We start from the raw sequence: 20,521 nt of genomic DNA, 5'->3' as shown, positions 1-20,521 counted from the left end.
ACTTGAAATGAACCATGGGTGAAGGTGTAAAATAGATCTTGTTCTGTTACTCAGAAATAAATACTATAGCTACCTTTTGTCACTTGTGATTTTGCAGTGTCTTAGTCACTTCACATTGTGGCTACTTTGGGTAGGACTGTTTTCCCTGGCAAAGTGCCTTACGTATGCTGGAGAGATTTGCATTTGCTTGCAGTCTCCCTGATTGTCTTCAACTGTTAGTTTTGATTGCTGAGGATCCTTATGGATTCTTACAGCTCAAGAAAGGAGGAGACAGCCTATCTATTTAGAAAAAGAACGTTAAAGCTTCTCTATTTCTTTCAAGAAATTCCCAAATGGAAAATACGAATACTTTCTGTGTTGCATACGTGCAGTAAATCCAAAGCCTTCGGGATATGTTGCATGAGTGAATACACTGTGCAATGTGCGCACATAAAACTAACATTTTCCAGAATTATGGTACTCAACCCCTGTGCACGTGTGCTATGAAAATTCCCAGGCTTTCCAGATTCATGGTTGCTCTGTCAGAGCTACTGTACTCTGTAACTCAAACAGGGCTGAATGATGGCCAGGAATCCTGGTGAAGGTTATGCAGTTTTGAATTCTGTTATGTTATTCAGTTCTGGGGTAAAATCCTTCAAACCTGGTAAGCAAGACAGGAGAGTTTGATTTACCTCTCATTTGCCACTGTCTTTTTGATCACCTTATACCTTAAAGCAAAGCTTTACATAAGACCTCTGTGTAAACCACAACGACTTTATAAAGAACAAAGGAGACAGACTTCCTCTTCCTGAGCTAGTCATAAGTGAGGATTCAGCAATCTACTTCCAGAGATCAACCAATGCCAGGGAAACACAGCAGGAAAAAGAGAAGAGCCCAAGGGACAAAGAAAAAATTATTCAGCAACATCAGAAGCTTTTTACCCAAAAAAGATTAGAAATGCTTGATTTAGAGAGGAAATTAATCAGGGAAAATTAGAGAAGTATGTCAGTAACACAAACTAAGAGGAATAAGATACTTCAATCCATAACCTCACACTATAAAAGGGCTACTAAAAATACAAGCACATATTAACAAAAGTAGCCTTAAAAAATCCCAGCTAAATATAATTAAGCAGATATTTTGACTGAAAGGATCATATTACACACTGACAAGTTTGCCACTTGAGTTATTAAATGCTGTGTCGCAAGCCAAACCAAAACCAGATCTCACGTCTCAATGCAGCAAGAAGTAGTAAATAACAGGGCAGTTACAAGAAACCTGTGATACATGTTCGCTCCCACAGACGGGACAGCAGGTCCTGCCCACACGTGGTTGCCAGCTGGGCAGGAACCTCTCGCCCAGCCAGAACTTCCCCCCTCAGAAGAAATTTTAAATTAAACCCCGAATGTCCTTTCCCTGAATTCACCACTGTGGCTGCCTTTCCCTTCTTGTGACTCATTAAAGCTCTGCTCAGCAGGAAACAAGAAAGCTTGCATGGGCCCCTCAATTTTTACTGTGTCTGAAGCTTTCACTTTTTTGCTTTCATAATTGATTGTTTAAAGCTTTCACTTTTGAATCCTGCTGTGCCTGAAATTCTTACGATTTTTGAAAAGTAGACTCTCCCATTAAGCATGGTGTTTATTAATGGTTAAGGCTATATACTTGACTGCCATAAAACCAGAAAAAGCTGCCCTTATCATCCTTTTCCAGTCTCTAACGTGGTCCTACAATGCAGCCAGAATATTTTCATTCCACTTCTAAAATCTTCTTACATACAGTTTGACTTTTCAGCCAACTGTGCGAGATTTCTCTGACTGGCACAAATCTATTCTCTGCATCTTCCTCATCTCCTGCCACAGTTACAGCCTCCTCAAGTCCTGTCACCAACTCACGCTGGATTCAGGGGCAAGTAACTATACTCAGACTCCTCCTTCATCATCCTGGTATTGCTAGTACCTCAATGGACGGTTCACCTAATTCAAATGAAACTTTCTCCTCAAATCCATCAAGATCTGAAGGGCTAGTTTTTCAACTATATTTATAGACATTTCTCTTTTCTCTACTTCTTGTACACCTCTCATCCTCACATACTCTTTAAAGTTATCTTCCATCGCTGAATAGTCTTCATCTTCTTAGATACCCACTGACCTTCCACCCACCCTTCCACCCACAGTCTTTTCTTATAAAACACACTTGTTTCACTACACCTGCAAAGGTTTGTGGAAAATATGTTCCCCAAGTGTTCCGGTGCCCAAAAGCCACACTGGGCCTCACTGACAGTGGCTGCACTTGCAATAGAAAAATGGCTGGCATGATTGAGGGATCAAGGATTTAAGCTCACTTAATCAAGAAATTTTTTTGCCTCATTTCTGAGCCAGTGAAGAAAGAAAGGCTTTTGTGGGAATTGGTTCTTAACAGAAGACTGTAGGTCTTTGCACTGTATTTGCTGCAACTGCAGCTCCACCTCCAATGAATTTCTACATGAACTCCCAGTCAAGAAGCCAAGGAGTGGGTAATAGAACCAGCCCTAGGTGAGTTTCCAGTGTGATTTTTCCTTCTCTAAGGCATGAAATATTTTTCAAAGAAGTCCAATTTGGCCCATGGTTCTCCTGCATAACACTGGGCAATCTACACCAGGTTTTACGTACATTATTCAAGGGCAATGTGAAAGGTGGTTTGCATGTGAGACAGCACTGTACTTTTTCCGGCTGACCTGGAGCTGGAACTATTTTTATAGGGAAAAATATTTCTTGAAAGTGGAGGCGCAACTGTGTTTTAGGGTTCATATTCCATGTTTGATCTTGGCCTACAGTCACCAGCTGGGACTTAAAACACTGTATGAAATCTCAGAGAGATTGTTTTGGCTTCGCTATCCTTACACAAGGGTTACATGTCTTCAGATGCTTCAGATGCCTGGTTCTTCCATCTGCAGTCTGTTTCTGAAACAGAGTTTCATTTTTTCATGGCTGCTTTACAGACCATTAACTTAGAATAAGGAGTTGTCTCTAAATTCAACCAAGCTGTCATTTAAAAATGTTTAGCTGGGTAGTCTCACCATGATGATCTCTAATAAAGTCTTTTAAAGGTTTTTCAGTGCAGGAAGTTCAGCTGAGCCCTTTGATTTGCAGCACATGAGTACATAGAATATGCAGCATACCATATTCACCTTCTTTTCCAGCCTCTCACTCAAATATAGAAGTCACGGGCACAATAGATTTAAATTTTATACTACCCAATGGAACAGAGAATACAAGAGTTTGCAGTAAACCCAGTTGTTACATGTAAATGATAAAACTGAACTCTGTATGAACGGCTTGGACCTAAAACCAGTAGGTACACCTGCATTCATAACATCACTGCACCATAACTAATAAATCCAGAGTATTTGGTTTTCTTGTTACTGATTTTCTAGTGCTTGTGGTTCTAAGAAATGTCTTCAGCACATCTAGACCGACATGAATTTAGAGATACAGTCTCATAAAATTCAAGGTAATAACGTAGAGATATTTAGTTATTTCTGTGGCTGCAATGAAGCAACCAACTTTACATAAAGGGTTGTTGACAACAGCAATCTGGAAGTATAGAAGTCAATTTACGTTGCTTAGAAGCAGATTGAATTAGCTCTTTTTGCCATACGTAGCCACTATGTTTAAGTTTTCATGCTGATTAGATTTTACTTTTTTAGGGTTTTTAATCAGAAAGCCCTGTGGAAGATACTTAATTTCGGAATATATGCTAGATAACCTACACGTGGGTGCTCTTTGAAGTTTGAAAACGGTGATCTCTCTTCCAGTACAAAAGCTGTAGAAATAAACAGATTCACCTTCTGCAGAAGTGTTCACACTTACCAAGTCTAGCAAAGAAGCATCCCCATCAGCTGCTTGCAGAGTGAGGTGAGGTGACTGTTCAGACTTTGTGCTTTCACTCCCATCCCTGTGGCACTTCACAGGCCAGTGGAAGACTTCTGCTCAATTTAAGGCAATCCCGTTCTGTCACATTAAAAGAAAAAAATAAATCTTCTGCCTTTTCACAGACAGTACAACACTGAAAAGACATGGGGAGATGGGGAAAGAAATGGAGAATAACACAATTTTTCGTGAACAATTTTGCATAGCTTTTCACATCTGACTACTCCTTGACATTACACTGTATGCACAAAACACCAACCAATGCTGTGAAATATGACGTGCCATCATGAAAAATTTGAGAACACAGTTTAAAGGTTGGTTTAAAACCGCAGTGGCAGTTTGTCTGAAAAATGTATTGAAGGTGTACCTGTACGATGTCAATAACAAACCATGCACACTCCTGTTTTCAGACTACATTCATTTGTGACTTTACACTATAGCAGTAGAGCTATGAATCTAAACTTTCTGCTCCAGCAACTAAAGTTTCTGTGATCAGAAACTTAACAGTAGTTACAAGGATTAAAGATTATACGGCACACAGCTGAGCAATCTTGTTCAACAGTGGTACCAAAACCACATTAATAATTTTACTATTTTAGATTTATGCTGATTTCCCTTAGATAGCAAACCATTTTAGAAGCTTTCTTAAATTATTTTTCTTTCTTTATGGTTCAGTTATTACATTTGAAGTGATACCAAAGAAAGGGGTTTTTTTAAAGATTCTTTAAAAAAAAAGTGTCATAATTCTAAATGACCGCTAAAAGCCCATGGACACTTATCTCAGGGCTATTTTAAATGATGCATTCAATGGTTGCAGCATTCAGGAGTTATGATGTGTATACAGCAAGCCTGAAAATAATGAAGGTGGGGAAGAATAAAGAAGATGGAATAATCTGAATAACACCTCTGGTAATCAATAATTCTGACACGTGGTTATATGTTCCATTGTAATCTAACCATAAGAAACTGGAGTACATCTCATTTCATTTAATCGGAGCAGATGGATGCAGTACTGTTGAGCATTATCTACAACAAGTAATTGTATTGCCGTCTCATTGACGTACAGTCTGCGTCACCTTTATTTTGTTTGGCATGCATGTATTTTACAAAAATGCCCCAAAGATGCAGCAGTGGCGTATTAAGAGCTACTACAGGGAATGATCAGGCATTCCCACCTGTTCCATGCTTTATGTTTGTTTTCAATCTCCCAAAGCCTTTGGGCTACTTTCCTGAAGCCCTGCAGAATAAACAAATGTGTGGCAAAGCTCAGAACATGCTTGGGTGCCTTAGTAATTTTCTCTGCTCCATTTTTTTTTAATCAAATCAGGAAGGTCACTATCAACATGAAAAACGTGAGCAAACCATTACTACCCAAACGAACAATGAACAACAAAACCCAAAAAGAATCAAAATTTGTGTAAGTTTTCTAATATATTATTTCATTCAGTATTCACAGAATTAACACATGTAAAAGGTGTCTTTTTGTTTCATTAAATACTCTGTGTTTACTGGAATTTATTGTAAAACAATCTAAAGTAACCCTGGTAAATGAAAAAAATGCACATCTCAAAACTATGAATTTTTTCTGAGCTGGAAACATAGGATCAAAGTTTTGTTCCACTGAAGCCAAAGAAAAAGGCAGCAGTTGTCTTAAACACAGTCAGGAATTCAGCCTTGAGTCCTACCTACATGGCACCACAAGTCACGGGTGTTGCAAAGGGCTGAAACCAAGGGCCTCAGTTGCACCCAGCACTGGTTGCTAAAACCATGAACTGACCTGATGGCCTCTTCCTTCTTTGAAAAGTAAAATGCCTCTTTCAGTTTTTCCTGCTTCTCATCACAACCACCTATGCCTGCTCATCTGGCCAGCAAGAGCAGAAAGAGAGTGTAATTGCTGTCCCTGCCTGTTTAGACCCGTTGAAGAACTGCTGGTTACCTCTAATCACTAACAGAAGTGTGATTTTTCAAGACAAGAATGTGTGACAGACACATACTCCATACACAGTTTCTCACTTCCCTTTTACAGCTAAATTTTGTTTCCTGTCAAAGGAGAACACACTAAGGCAGATGTGCCTAAAAGAATGTCGTCCTTACAAAAGACCTTCCAAATGCAAAAATGATGAGATGGAAAAAAATGCAACATGAAGAAATCTGTTGAATCTTTTCAGAGAACAGTAAATAAGTGTGGAGCTGCACATGGGAAACAAAATAACCACACACATAGTGTGAGTACTTTATGTTCTCTGCACTGAATAGGAAGGGGTCTGTAATCATGATAATTACAGCCTTTAACGAAAAGCATATGCAAGTGGAGGGGGGAAAGTGGCAATTCAATATTATTGAATCAAATGTTGAGTCTGATGGTTTCTAACTTTTAATTGCACTTTCCTGCTATAATCTTAATAGCATCCCTCTGATATATGCATTTACACATATGTATGTTCTATACACACAGAGAACATCTATAAATATTTAGAACTACCTGGACACTTTTTAAAACTGTGTTAAAGTTTTTAATTACCTTTCTCTCTCAAAAATCAGGTTCAGATCATGTCTCATATATTTAGTCAACCATACAGCCAACCATCGATAAAATTAGTAAGTTATCAATGCAGGAGCTTCCTTATTATTTGCCCAATTACAGAATTTACCAATGACCATATACTATCACTCCTGTATTTTCAGCTGAGATTTGGAAGTGCATGGAGGAATCTTAATAGGCTCGTATATGATTTGCATATTAAGTGCATGCATATGCTTGGTGTAAAATGTACATTCAAAAAAACCCCAGTTTACAGTGACGTGAGCTGTTGCTCTAAACAGAACTGTCAAATGGCTATTAAACACCTTTTTAAAAATTAACTGTTGGCACCTCTTTTTAATCCTACCATATAGAATTTGTCATGGCAATACACATAACAAATAAAGATGTTCCCTTTATATCAAATAAAAAAACATAAAGAAACCAGTTTAATTCTATTTTTAAGAAAAAGAAAATATACCAATTACTTTGTGGATACCATTCTTTTTTGACCACAGTTTAAATTAAAATTATGCCATCCTAAATTACTACAACATTCATTTTGGGATACATTTGGGATACTTTTCACTGCAGCACAGCTCAGACCATACACTCCTCAAATAAAAGCTTTTCCTTAAGTGTCGACCAAAAGATACTTCATAGAGCTGTGAGCAAGAGATGAACTGTTTACAAAAGACGAAAGTGCTAAAAAGGTCAGGAAAATGTTACAAGGTGCACAGCTCTGTCAAAAGGAAGTAATTGAGATAAATTTATCAAGCATGGGATCAAGCATGGCCAGTGATGAGGGAGGAATGTGAACATGCAGATCAGGGGACAGGTCACACGCAATGCTCAAGGAAGGCTGGGGTGCAGGTGGAGTCTCCTGTGCAGATTTAGGTCAGCATACACCCTTTCTGATCACAGAAGAAAGAAATCATGTAACTCTACTTACCAAAAAAGCACTGCTTTCTGCCAGGCATATGTACACTGGCACCTTGGCAGAACAACTACCCAAGGACCATCTTTATGATAAACTTTGCCAAGCCTCAGCCAAACTTGTGGTCATTCCATAAAAGACAAGAGCAAGACTGAAGCCTTCTGGCTAAAGACATGCTAGCACTGAGGTCCTGTCAGACCATACAACACTGACAAAAAAATACTACCAACAATGAACAGCAATAGGTATTACAATGCTTAAAAATTAGCAAGCTATAAACTAAAAGAAACAAAAGATAGACATTTTAATGCACGCATTTTCCATATAAAAGACATTTAAAAAATGAACTTAGAGCAAATCTTACAAAACTCTGTGTTCGCTATCATGTAGTAAAAAATATCTGTGTGCAACAATGCATTGCTACTGCTTTGAGGGAAGCAGAGCCACTCAGCTGGAGGAAGTCACTGACTGATTATCTTAAAGCAGAATTTCTTGAAGTGTTAAACTAGCTTTTGTCCGCAGTAGTTCCTTCTGCTGTCTGGTTATTTCAGTTCAGTAACTCACTTGTTCAGATTTGAAAAACCAACTGGGAGGTGAAAAAAGAGCAAGGTTTGTTTTCTCCATGCAATCTGTGGAAAAGAAATTGTGTGATAACTGGTAAGGTCTCTTCCTTCTGAAATGCTGAGTATGTAGTAAGCAGAAATAGCCATCCCAGTTCATTAATCGCAGATATCACTGTATTTTATATGCAGTTTAAATTCTTCTCAAGTATCAGGCATGTTTAAGGTAGATTTAAATGACTAATAAAAATAACATCTAACTCATGGGAACTTTCATCTTACTTTTCAATTATGTCCAAATGTAGTCTCAAGTGAAATACCAAAAAAAAAAGGCTTTAAATAAATGACATTCTTTACTTTCTAATAACTAAGAGACACAAAGATAAAGCAAGATTGAAGTCACGACTGAAATAGTTGATGTATATCAATTCATTTCAGTAGAGATTCTTACTGCTTTATTTCTAATCCATCAACGTCAGATTTTAAAAGTCAAAAAAACCTCTAGTGAAATGTAGAAGTCTATTTTTTTTTTTAAATCAGAGATACTGTTTTTATCTTTTTCTCAACACCCCTCCTGTCTCTTCCATGCCTGCAGCAGCTGATCACAGTATTTAGTAATTCTTAATCCAGCCAACACTGATAGCTCATCTACATGCCGTCTAGTGTAAAACTCATTGAGCCACTGGCCTGGCTACTGGCTCCCGTTTCCTGAAATGCCCTCTGTAAACTGCATGAACAGAAGGGCATCCAGCCCATTTGGAGCTTGTCCAATACAGCCTCACATGGAGGAGTAGAAAGTCACTATATTCATTTTAATGCTGGCTATTTCAGAGATGACAACAAAATATCTATTATCTGAAATATGTCAGCATATGTAATGAAGACAAATACGAAGCTGCAGCTCTGCATGTGTTTTTTAAACCATAGTCACTGCTAGGGAAGTAATATATTCCTAGGTTATTTAAGCAGTGCATGCAGCTTAAGGCTGAAGTGATTATTTATGTATTTGTAATAGCATTACACACAGGATTACGAGTTAAGTGGTTAACAGATGGAGGGACAGAAATTTCCAAGTCCTTTTGTTAAAAATACCTGGGTTATTTCTTCTTCACTAGCCAAAGAGGCATTTGTAAAATCAAAATTATGTACCTCAGGCCAAGGTTTATAAACAGGCACTTCAATCTACTACACTGTTTACAAGATAGATGAGAAAAATATTAGGAGACTGCAGTTATATGAGGACTGCCTGCAAATGTGTTCTCAGGTTTATTCAGCACCTTGAGTTAAATCTTTCACACTGATTCAATGGCAAAATTTGTATTGTTTCAATTGACAACAAAAGGGAGACTAGTACTACTATCATGGAGGGCCTAAATCCCACCTAAAGTTTCCATATAAATACAGTGCATTTATCTATTCTAGAATTAATCATCTACAGAAAGATTTTCCTCAAACATCATGGCTGATCTCTGGAGTGACCTACAAATCTAATTTATGTCTACTGAACTAATAGTGAAATTGCTTCATTGTCAAGTTTAGACGTAACAGAAAATCCACAACACCACAAAACAATTTATGTAAGATCAGTGATCTCTTTAAAGAATTCCATTTTATAAAACAATAAATGTCTACTAGCAAAAGAATATCTAAATGTAAGTGTTCAGAAGATGTCAACATTATTTCTTGGAATCTGACTCAGTCAATAGTGAGTCTTTCCTCATCTATTTGGCTCATACAGCCTATGCTATTGAGATGCTGGTGTAAAATCCACTAATTATGAAGCCCTTGCTGAATTCCACTATTTTTGCACCCCAGTACAACTTTTCTTTAGACACAGAACAGAGTTGTGAAAAATCATTCTAAACTAAAGCTCAGAATAGACAGCTAAGGTTAGTCCACCCTGGTGCCAGATGGTGTAACTCTTCTGCAGAGCTTCTGGTATGATCTGAGCCAACACTTCACTACACTACCTCTGGGTGCCTGCAAGAAAAAATTTGGTAAAGTACTCAGTTACTTGGAAAGTTTTTGAGTATCCTTGCCCTTTTTTTGGTGAGAAGAGAAAACTGAACAAAATTGATAGAAAGTGAAAAATAGAAACCCTTCCAGAAATAAAAAGTTTTGGTTACTTCTTTGTAGAATACTTATCTTTGTTGACATTTCTTTATCTTCTTCATATAAAAAGTATGGATGAAAACCTAACAGATAACCTCTCAAAAATAAGTGCTAAGGAGAAAGCAAACAAATTAGTTTTGAGATACACACTTTTTAAAAGTGTGTAGCTGAGCAAGTATTGCTGTATTTCTGCATTAATAGCCTCTTTCTTGAAGTTATTTATTTATATATATATGCTCAGGTGAAATTATAAGACCAGGTGGCAAATAAGAGCAGAAGGCACAGTGATGTGCTATTTGCTGAATGATCTATTAATCCATGCATGGAAAATCCAGATTAGCAGTAACAACTCACAGTCATTGCAGCCCCTAGTTTGGAAGGATGTCTTTTTTGCTGGTTGACTTTACAATAGCATTGATGATGGGCTAGAAAGCCATGCTGTGTTTATGGCCATATTCTGTGAGGATGACCTAGCTGAAAGTCTTTTGCACACTGGCTCTCAATTTCTTTGCCATATGTAGGTAACCTGAACATTTTTCTTAGATATACTTTCTAATAATTTCTATGGAGATTGGATCCTGGCAATTTCATATATGAGTCTGCTGATCAGCACATATGAACTCACTTTACTTAGTTGCCTTCACTAATTCCTTTGGTATAGTCCTCATACAACAAAACATAAATTACTGTTTTAAGAACAGGTTTTCAAGGCACATATAGCATTTATGTAACAAAGATGTAACTTGTGCCTTGCTTCAAATGTCTACAAAATATGAGCCTCCTCTTTACTAAATATCCGCTCACTGACTTGAATCAGCATGGGGAACACAATAAACATTGTCTAATTGCCAAGGCACTGTGTGTACAGTGCAGCCCCAGGAAGAGGGGCTCTTGTGGAAGGGCTGACAAACAGTACTGCTCACACATAACAGAAGGAAAGACAGCCACCTCCGGAAATGTTGCCTCTTAAAGGATGGTTTCATGAAGCAGGAGAGAAGATGAGAATGAAAAAGCTAAAGCAGAAATTTTGGGATATCAGGATGACCTACCTTATTTACTGGTCCCTAGACTAACCTGGGGAAGGATGCAGGAACTTAAGGACACAAGCACAGTAGGCTGGCCACCTCTTTTGAAGCATTATACTGGAATTAGGGCTTATTAGATGACACTGTCCAGCTATCATCTGCGTTGCTGGCTGTCCTTTGGATTATTTGGTCAAGAAGCATGCAATGATATTGCCTGACACTGTATTAAAAAACGTGTGCACTTTGGGACGCAGCATGTCAAAGGAGCAACTCTTGTTAGCAAAGTGCATGTTAGGGAGAAGATTTGCATAGTCTGTCATTACAGAAGTTACTTGGCTACTTTGTCAAGGCAAACAGTGACTTAGCTTTTACACTCTGAGAGCAATCTGCAGCTGAAATGAGCAACAGCTATTGGTGTATTAATATTTGCTCTTTATGGCAGGTCTGCAGTTGCTATCATCAACCCCATCCAGAGGAAAATAACCTTAATTGGATCTTCGTCATACTGTTTGCCAACCTGGTCAGTAAAAGATCTCTCTTCCTCACTTTCACCTTGCCTAGTAGTAAGGACAAAAACAAAAGCAGTTTCTGAAAGGAAAATGAGTGGTAGTGTGGGATGCTTTGAGGCATCAAAGGAGGGAAGATACTAGAAAGAGTTGGAGAGCGCTTCACTAGGATGGCAAAAACAATTTGCCTGCAGCAGTGTGGGAAGGCTTATCTGCGCTGAAGTTCTTGATTCTTTCAGAATAAGGAACACTCTTGAACAGCTTAATACTTGCTTTATATCACTATTTTTTCCTGGCAGGACTTTTCCCTTCTTTCTCCCCACCTCCAAACAAAACAGCTTGCCAGAACACTAGTTGTGTTTGTTTGTTCATCTCATGCTTTGGGACAAAATCAGCAACTGTCTTCCCACCCTGGCCCTGTATGAACATGAGCCAAGGTTGCTGCTTTGTGTAGGTGTAAACAGATGTTTAACTCAGTAACTGGTGTCCTTGAGTCTTGTAATTGATTTGCCTCTTCCTGTGGGGCTGTGGTTCATGATAGCCTCTCTCTCTTCCTCTCATATTTATCCAAATATATCAAAGCAGAAGCAGTCCCACAGGCCATTGGCCAGCAGAGCTGAGGACCCCCTACCTGCTGTCATTAGACCCCAAAAGATAAGGTGGAAATGACATTAAAATGAAAGTTAATCCATTTGAGGTCTCACCTTCTTCCTCACCAGAGGAAAAGGGAGTCATTTCTCTTAAGCAAGAATGTGAGAACAAAAATTCCTTTTTCAATACTGGGCACCAACCCCAAAATGTAATCCTAAAGAGAAAAGGGCATATTTTCACAATGGACTAACAATACCCAGAAAGCAGGAGAGAATTCACTCCACCTACTACTTTACTTGATAGAAAATCACAATTCATTAGTACAAATTAATTATCCCAGCATTTTAAAGCAAATATATGTAAGACAATCATAAATTCCTCTAGACATTAAAATTCCTTACCTTGGAACATACTGCTCACGTCAGTGGTCTGAATCACAAAAGCAATGTTGTTGGCTTTTACTTTCTGTTGGTAAAGGCTTTTGACTGAAGTTACTAATTCCCTACATGGATTAAACTACACAGCTACAAACCCAGATGGAAGATGGATACGGTCTCCCTCAAACAGTTCTCTTTTGTGAGAAACAACCCTATGGGTCCTTACCATATGCCCATTCAAATCCCTTCTGTCACTGAGGTATGACTTTCTCCTCTTTGTTTCCAAACACGTCACTGTAGGTGTTGATTTAGAGAAAGGGTAGGGGTTTGTACCTTCTACTCCCTTCCCTGACGTGTTTGTTGAGGTTCAAGGATGGCTATAGTACAGGAGTATATGATTTGTATATGTGCCAGCTGCAGAAAGGCAGCAAGAAATTGAAGCAATATTCAGTATCCAAACCACATGAAGTGTCTCTCCATTTTCAGCTTCTTATGGCCCCGCCCCAGTGCAGCAGAAAGAGAAGAGGAGCTCAAGGTTGCATCAACCCCATTCACTTGCATCCAGCACAATATAAGCACCACTCCACTTCTCTCAGAAAAACAATTACACCAGGATAGCCAATAAACAAAGGTGACATTTGAACAAGAAAGTCCAAACCATTGCAACTGTGCAAGACAGCTTCTCACTTCCCCATTAATGAGGACTTTAAACAACCCTACCGCCTTTACTCTTGTCCTTCCACATCCCCAATGCCTCAAGAGCACTTCAGCACACTGTCCACATGTAACCAATGTAAGGAATGGTAAGGGGATGGTATAGAGGAGGATAACAGTTTCTTTAAACAAAAGAAAGAAGATTATTGTCTCAGTTAAGAATATATTTTACCTTGAGTCTACTAATGTATTTGTAAGTGCTTCCTGCAAATGACTTGCCATCTTTTTTCCTTCAGGACTTCAAGGTTATACTAAATTTCAGAGATGTCTTATATTGGCTTTGATCTAGGTGTTAAAAATAAGTAGATGAATGGTGCTGAAGTCCTTTAATTCCGGAAGGATGTAGGGTGATAAACTGCAAGGGTCAAATTTTGACCTGTACAACCCCAGAGCAGAACTTCATTACTTCATCTGTACAAAGAACTAAAAAGACCTGATTTCTTAGTGGTCCCAAGAGACACAATGATTGACAGGAAGATAAATAAGGAACTAGAGTTCTAAGAAATATGGACTATCTTTAAATTTAGAGGAAATGAGAAAAACAGAAGGGCCTTTTGCAGTCCAAATGAAGTGCAAGCTTAAGAATAAAAGGAATAATAGTAATAAATCTTCAGATTAAATAAATATTTAAGATAGGAGAAAAGTAAATTACTAAATCATAATGTGCTCCAAATTCAGATTAGAAAAGACTTCTTGTCAGATAAAAATATGTTTTCCTTGAAAACCGTATTTAAGTAAAATTGGAGAAAAGAAAAATTGACTGCCAGTAAGAGAAATATTTCAGTTTTGCTTATGATGATATTAATGGATGAACTGTATTTTGGGAAAAAGAAAAAGTGAAGTGATAGGCTTAAACATTAAAAAAAAAAAAAAAACCAAAGGAAATATTCCTGAAACTTTGTTTGCTAGAAAATAAAATTAAGCTCCCCCCCCCAAACCACATAAGTACTTGTTTATTCATTTAGATTTCTCTGCATACATGCAAACAATTATTTTTCCTCCTGATAGCAGCTTGAAAGACAATGTGGAGTGGTAAGAAAGTGCATAAAGCAGATATGGCAAATACGGAAATCCAATGGAAGGTATTGTTACATATCTTCCTGCCATACATTTCCCAGTGTACCATACTGTCCCATTTGTATGCATGTCTATCTATTTTTAGACAAGATTTGTTTTATAAAGCAATGGCAAAAAAATAAAAACTCCACATGATCTTTAGGTTAATTCCATCACAAAAAGAAGTAAAAGCTAATAATATTTCGGAAAAAATGTTGTATCTTTGTTATTTAAATATGTGCAGCACACAGTAACAAGTTATTTAAAATAACCCTGACTTTACTTGTAGGAACAATTTTTTTTCCAGTTTTAACTAATGTCTTAATATTATCTTTTTTTCTGCCTTTTTGTCACATTACAGGTATTTCGGATAGGGCTGTAGGATGAAAAACAGACCTTGGAAAAACAAAGGTTGACTGTGGATATGGCCATTAGGCTCTGCTATGGCATACAGTAAAAATCCCATGCTCATTAATAGCAATCATGAGCTATATAAATCAGACTAGAGCTTAACCATGTTGATTACGTACTCTCAAATGAATGACACATGGTCCTGGCATAGACCATGAGAAGAGTGCAGTAGTCTGTAGACTTCATAAAATAAGATAGAAAGAACTAAATCCATTCTGCATAGGAATAAAAATATGATTTTAAGATATGTTTTAAATCTGGCAGGCTTTGCCATTTATCTACTAACTTGAGCCAAAACCAGTTAGAGAAAGGTGATATACAATGATAGTGTCATCAGAAAAATGAGGGAAAGGACAGCATCCCTGTCATTTACAGAAACGTCCATGGAACGCTTTTCCCTCTTAGTCTTTGTGAAGTGCCTAGCCACAACCACCATTTCCATTTCCAATTTCCCGGGAATGCTCCCTTGGTGCAGAATTTCCTAATTATTCCTCATGACCTGACTTCATCAGTCCTCTGGCACTGGAGCTATTCTTTCCAGACTCTGGCAACAGCCAGGCTCTTTGACAGAGCCATAGAGGTACACAGCATTTAAAGATGATGTAGCCTGCCATCTTTCTGGCCATGATTTAACTGTTCTGGTTCTTTGGTTGCATGTAGGTCCAGTCAAAACAATAAAACATCTTCATGCTTTTCTCAGCCTCAGTTTTCCTACCGTTCACATGTTCTTTAAAACTCAAAAGTGCCATATTATGAAACTCTAGGTCCTGTTCTTTATTTCATTTTTGCTTCTTTCCAGTCATTCTCTGGCAGTCAAATACTCTGCACATCAGGATATATTGTTTGATTCACCAGTTTGCACAGAAGAATGTTTGTCTCAGTGGAGATCTCCTTTGGCCCAAGCGTGCTCTATTTAAATGGGCAATGTTCCATATATGCCCATTTTCTATCATGAGTCTGGAGGTAGGAACTCCTGACCTAAGACAATGAAGGTAGAACTCAGTAGAGAAAGTGGACAATCTCCATTTTCAAAATACAGTCTACATTGGCAGAAACATGAAAGGGTTCTCAGAATTAAACAGAAGTAAACAACTGACAAAGTCCAAAGTTACCCCAGAATTTTTTTTTTCTTTTTTTAAAAAAAAACCAATACTGAACTAAGTACAAATGATTATTAAAAGTGTACATCTAATTATATTAACATAGCTTAAGTCAGGTTAAATTACCCATTAGATTCCACAGGAGACAGGCATGTTTATAACATGTTGCACTTGTTGAATGAGTTTAAAAGAATATTATTTCTTTTTGTATATCTATTACCTTTAAGTGGATTTAAAATAGCAGTTACTATTCCTTAATTTTATGATTTAAAATAATACATGTTTGCTCATAACAAATTTTCTCCTCCTTGCTAATATCAACTATTAAAAAAAGTCAAGCTAAGCTGAAAAGTCTTGTGTTATGATCCAGAGCTTAAATAGTTTGCGTTCTTGAAGTGCAAAGGTCTAGTAAAAATTGTCCTCCCCCATCTTCAAGATAAAAACCAGTCTTAGTTAATCTTGACCTTCAAGGCAGGTCGTGATGAAAGTGAGGAAGAAAGTATTGAAAGTATGTTGAGATAGATCATATAATGGCATTCAAGCATCTTCAAATTATCTATCTGAACCTTTGTTCTACAAACAAGCTCATGGGACTGCCCATTTGCAACATGTACTGCTGTGTTTGCAAGGGCAGGGCCATGGTGGAGAATGAAATACTACCTGGTAAGGTACCCCTTGCAATGAAATGTGTTTCAGACCTGTAGGAATAGAATGTAAATTTCTACACATTAATGAAATAAGAGAAGTCAGCTAACCAGTGTAAAACTCACTCATACTCAGTCAATCCAACATACCACCTTCAAAGCACTCACAATTTATTTCAGAGTCCGTAAGGGAATAATAAAAAGAAACAATGTAGAAACCCATGCCATGCTACCCACGAAAACTTAGCAGAAATGAGTATAAACAAAGTCTCTCCATTCCTCATGTCTACTTAAGAACAGTTAATTACAACTGTCTAGAAGAGATCATTTTATTCAAAACAAATTTCCAGTGGCAAAGATGAAACCAAGTTTAAAAAGTGTAATGATAAATTATTTTCTGGGTGGGGATTCAATTCAGCAAAGAAATATGACAGAATACAAAGCAAGCAAGATGTGAATGTAGACTGCCGTAACTGTAAGTCTCTTTCAGAACTCTACTACTCATGCCAGGGATCCATTTCTTTATGCAGTTCTGATGTTATTTTACCATAAATTTTGCTATAAACTCATGTCTGATTTTCACTGGATTTATTACAGATTTGAATAAATTAAGCAGGAAACTGAACAACAAATTCTGAAGTATTCCTCAGGTGACTTGTATCACAAGAAAATATTTAATGAAGTGTTATAACAGGAAACTATAGCCCTCCTTTTTGGAGAGACATCAAGCACTGAGGATGTTGGCAATAGCATACATTTTTCATTTGAACACTATTTCCAGAGACTATTTTTTCACCTGAAACAATCCATCTCACTTAGGATGAAAACAGCTGTTCTTCATTCAACAGCTCCACCCAGAAGGGATTTTAAAGGACACATTTGGGATATGTTCTGCAATCTTATAGCCATGAAGATCACGACCAAAAGTAAAAATAAAAAAGAAAGGTTTCCTCTTGCCTGCAGAAGCAATAACACCACCATGCTTAATCACACCCCTTCCATTTTTCTGTTCTCCCTCAGCAGTTCTACTCCATAGTTTGAAATCTTATTTAGACCTTTTCAGACTCAGGAATTCCTTCCTTATGAAGAAAAATAATGAAAACTCAAAAAATTTTTAGCAGTGGTAGGTTAGAGATTCAAAACTTGTTATTTTCCAACTTGCTTTTGCAACGTCATTTGTTTTCAGATTTAGATAAAAGCAATGAATACATGGCTTCCTATAGTTGATGGAATAGACGCTATACTCCAGAAAAGAAAAAGAGGCAATTTCACTTTTGTCTCCATCCCTACAGCCTGTAGCCACTACAGGCACAGTGAGGACCACAGCATCCACCAGGCAGAGCACAGACCTGTGCTCTTACTCTGCTATTCTTACTATATAATTATACTCAGAGTTTCTTTAGGGGCACACACTCATGGTCTGGACAAGTATAGCCTGGGATTTTTATAGATAGACAGACCTAATAAATACTGTATAGTATTTCAAAGGAGTATTCTCTTCTCTTTTCCTGTTAACTTGAGGAAATGGACACCTATAACACCAATTGATACATACTATGTATTTGGTTTGACCATTCAATCTCTGAATGGCCATTTTGTGCAAAATCTATAAACAAGAAGTAGGAAGTCCTTATATCTTCACTGATGTATATTCCAACTATATTTGCAAATATATATTTATCATTCTGCACTTGCCATGCATTTCATTTTGCTAATAATGTCAATTATTTGTTTGCTTCTGTCAATAATGTTGCGATTCCAAGCCTTTCTTGATATTAGTTTGACAGAACTAGGAATAAGAAGCTACTGAGTTTGCCTTTCCAAAATTATTTAAATCACAAATACTGCCTCTTCTAAAATTAAAAAAAAAACAAAGCCAGTCAGTCTGGGTTTTATTCATAGTGCTCTTATCATTAGGATAAATAGTTTCATTAGGTTTCCTGAAACATTCCTCTAGGTATTATTGTGTAGCAGAAAATACTTTACCTGAAAACTGCTTTAGAGATCTGACATTTAACATTACTCCTCACCCCCTAGAATCTAGTATTCTTTCAGTTCTATTTGCAATTCTCATATACATTCTTCATTTTAATTAAAGACTAAAAACAAGTATGAAAAGTTTCCTTGACTTCCCAACAGCACTAAATCTCAATAAAGGCTTGTTACTTGAAACCATTTTGTTTAATGGCTAGTATCATGTATGTCTTGAAGTCTTTGCCACCTGTTTTACTAAATTAAAATTAGCAACCAAACCCTCCTCAAATGTGAAATATTGGTTGTTTAGAAAAGTTTGCAATGTCTAAGCGCAAAATTCTACAGACAGCAAAATTAACAAAATGTAAAATTAATGGCACCGTAAAAATACAAATAAAATTGTTAAAAGATAAAAACATCAATTTTAAAATTTTTTTTTAAGATAAAACAGCTGTGGAAAATTTTGTCTTCAATTGGAGAATAACATATTCTTAATTGACATTTTCAATGTCCCCTTCACAGCTGTTATGTAAGATAGCCATTTTAACTGACTTTCACTGATGATTATTTTTTTTTGTTTCTTTTTCCCTTTTTTTTTTTTTTTTTAATAATTTGGTCTGCTACAGACTTAAATTCTTCAAGAGCCAGCATGCTGAATTTAACAACATTAAAGAATAATACTCAGCACACGTCAGATCTTTACATACCTGCAAAGAAAACTTTATGTCATGTTACAGGAAAATTCATTTGAATCCAGCAGCTTACCCACAGTCAAGACAGTTTGTGTCAAATAGGAAGCAGAATAAGGAATTATCATCTTCACCCTGCTGTGAGCGTTGTCAGTAAATGCATTGTAACTAGATCTCAAAGGTGGATCTCCAGCTCAGTGGATTTTGTGTCTTGCTTTTTTGACTACTCAATGACAAGATCTTTAATCAATGCTTTATACAAATTTTGGGAGTTGGACTAGATGATCTATACGGTCCCTTCCAACTCTAAAAAAATTCAGTGAAATTCAGTGAAATTTCTCCATTTCAAAGATTTTTTGGGATAAGCCACATCGATTTTCACAATTTTATAAGCATAAATGATGTCTTCATTGTTTTCTTATTTATAAGAAATATGTTATTTATAACACACAATTCCATTAACTGAGGAGTTCACTGAATATGTGATTTTCATTACATAAGGAAAAACTTCCTAGGACTTGGAAATAACTATGTTTTTAATTGCAGGTGATAGCACCATGAGGTATTGACTAGGATCACGGCCAATGTAAAGATATGATCTATATGGTCCATTTGTCATCAAGATAACCATAAAGAACACCTTCCTCATTTTCACCGCTCTTAAACATACGGGATCTACAAAGGCGTAAGCAATTAGAAAAATAAAATTAAACTTTTTATTTAAAGTTATGGCAACTCTCTCCTGACCTATACATATGCCACATGAAATAATCCCAGACTTACTGTGCTCCAAAGTGATACGTTCATATGACTGCAAAGAACCACCTTCCACAGGGTCTTGGAAATACACTATATAGTGTTCTTGCCCTCAGTTTGCCCAGTCTAACCTTATTCCCCAACTACTCTGGTTGCACTATTTAACATAGGACAGTAGGATTTATACACAAAGTGGTCTGTATGAATCAACAACAACAAAAACTCTTAAAAAAAAAAATATCTTGATTGAACCCTCTGGTTGTTAAAGTAACCTGAAGGAAATAAAAAAGTAATATTTAGAGAAAAGGAAGACTTAAAATACTTTGTTTAACAAGTGGAAGGGAAATATTATCAAGAGGTGACTGGAACGGAAAAGTGGAAAAAAGATAACATGGAAACTTGCTCTTGCTCCCAGCCTCAGGCTTTCCCAACTCTTTTTGACTACCCACGCCAGAGAGACACTGCTGCTGCTTGCTTTTCTTCTCAGAAATTCGAGCACTGGCATTCCACGAAGCTGATAAAATATGTATCAAGGTTAAGAATACTTTTTTTTTTTTTTTTAACTATGGTAATATTTCTGCCTGAATTTTGTAGTAAAAGACCTTGGAGAAAATGTTTGCAGATAACTTCTTATGCAAAAACTCTGAAAAATGAACCAAAA

The sequence above is a fragment of the Numenius arquata genome, chromosome 5 (genome assembly GCF_964106895.1).
Source record: "Numenius arquata chromosome 5, bNumArq3.hap1.1, whole genome shotgun sequence".
Classification (NCBI taxonomy): domain Eukaryota; kingdom Metazoa; phylum Chordata; class Aves; order Charadriiformes; family Scolopacidae; genus Numenius; species Numenius arquata.
Note: the sequence above shows the minus strand (reverse complement) of the source record.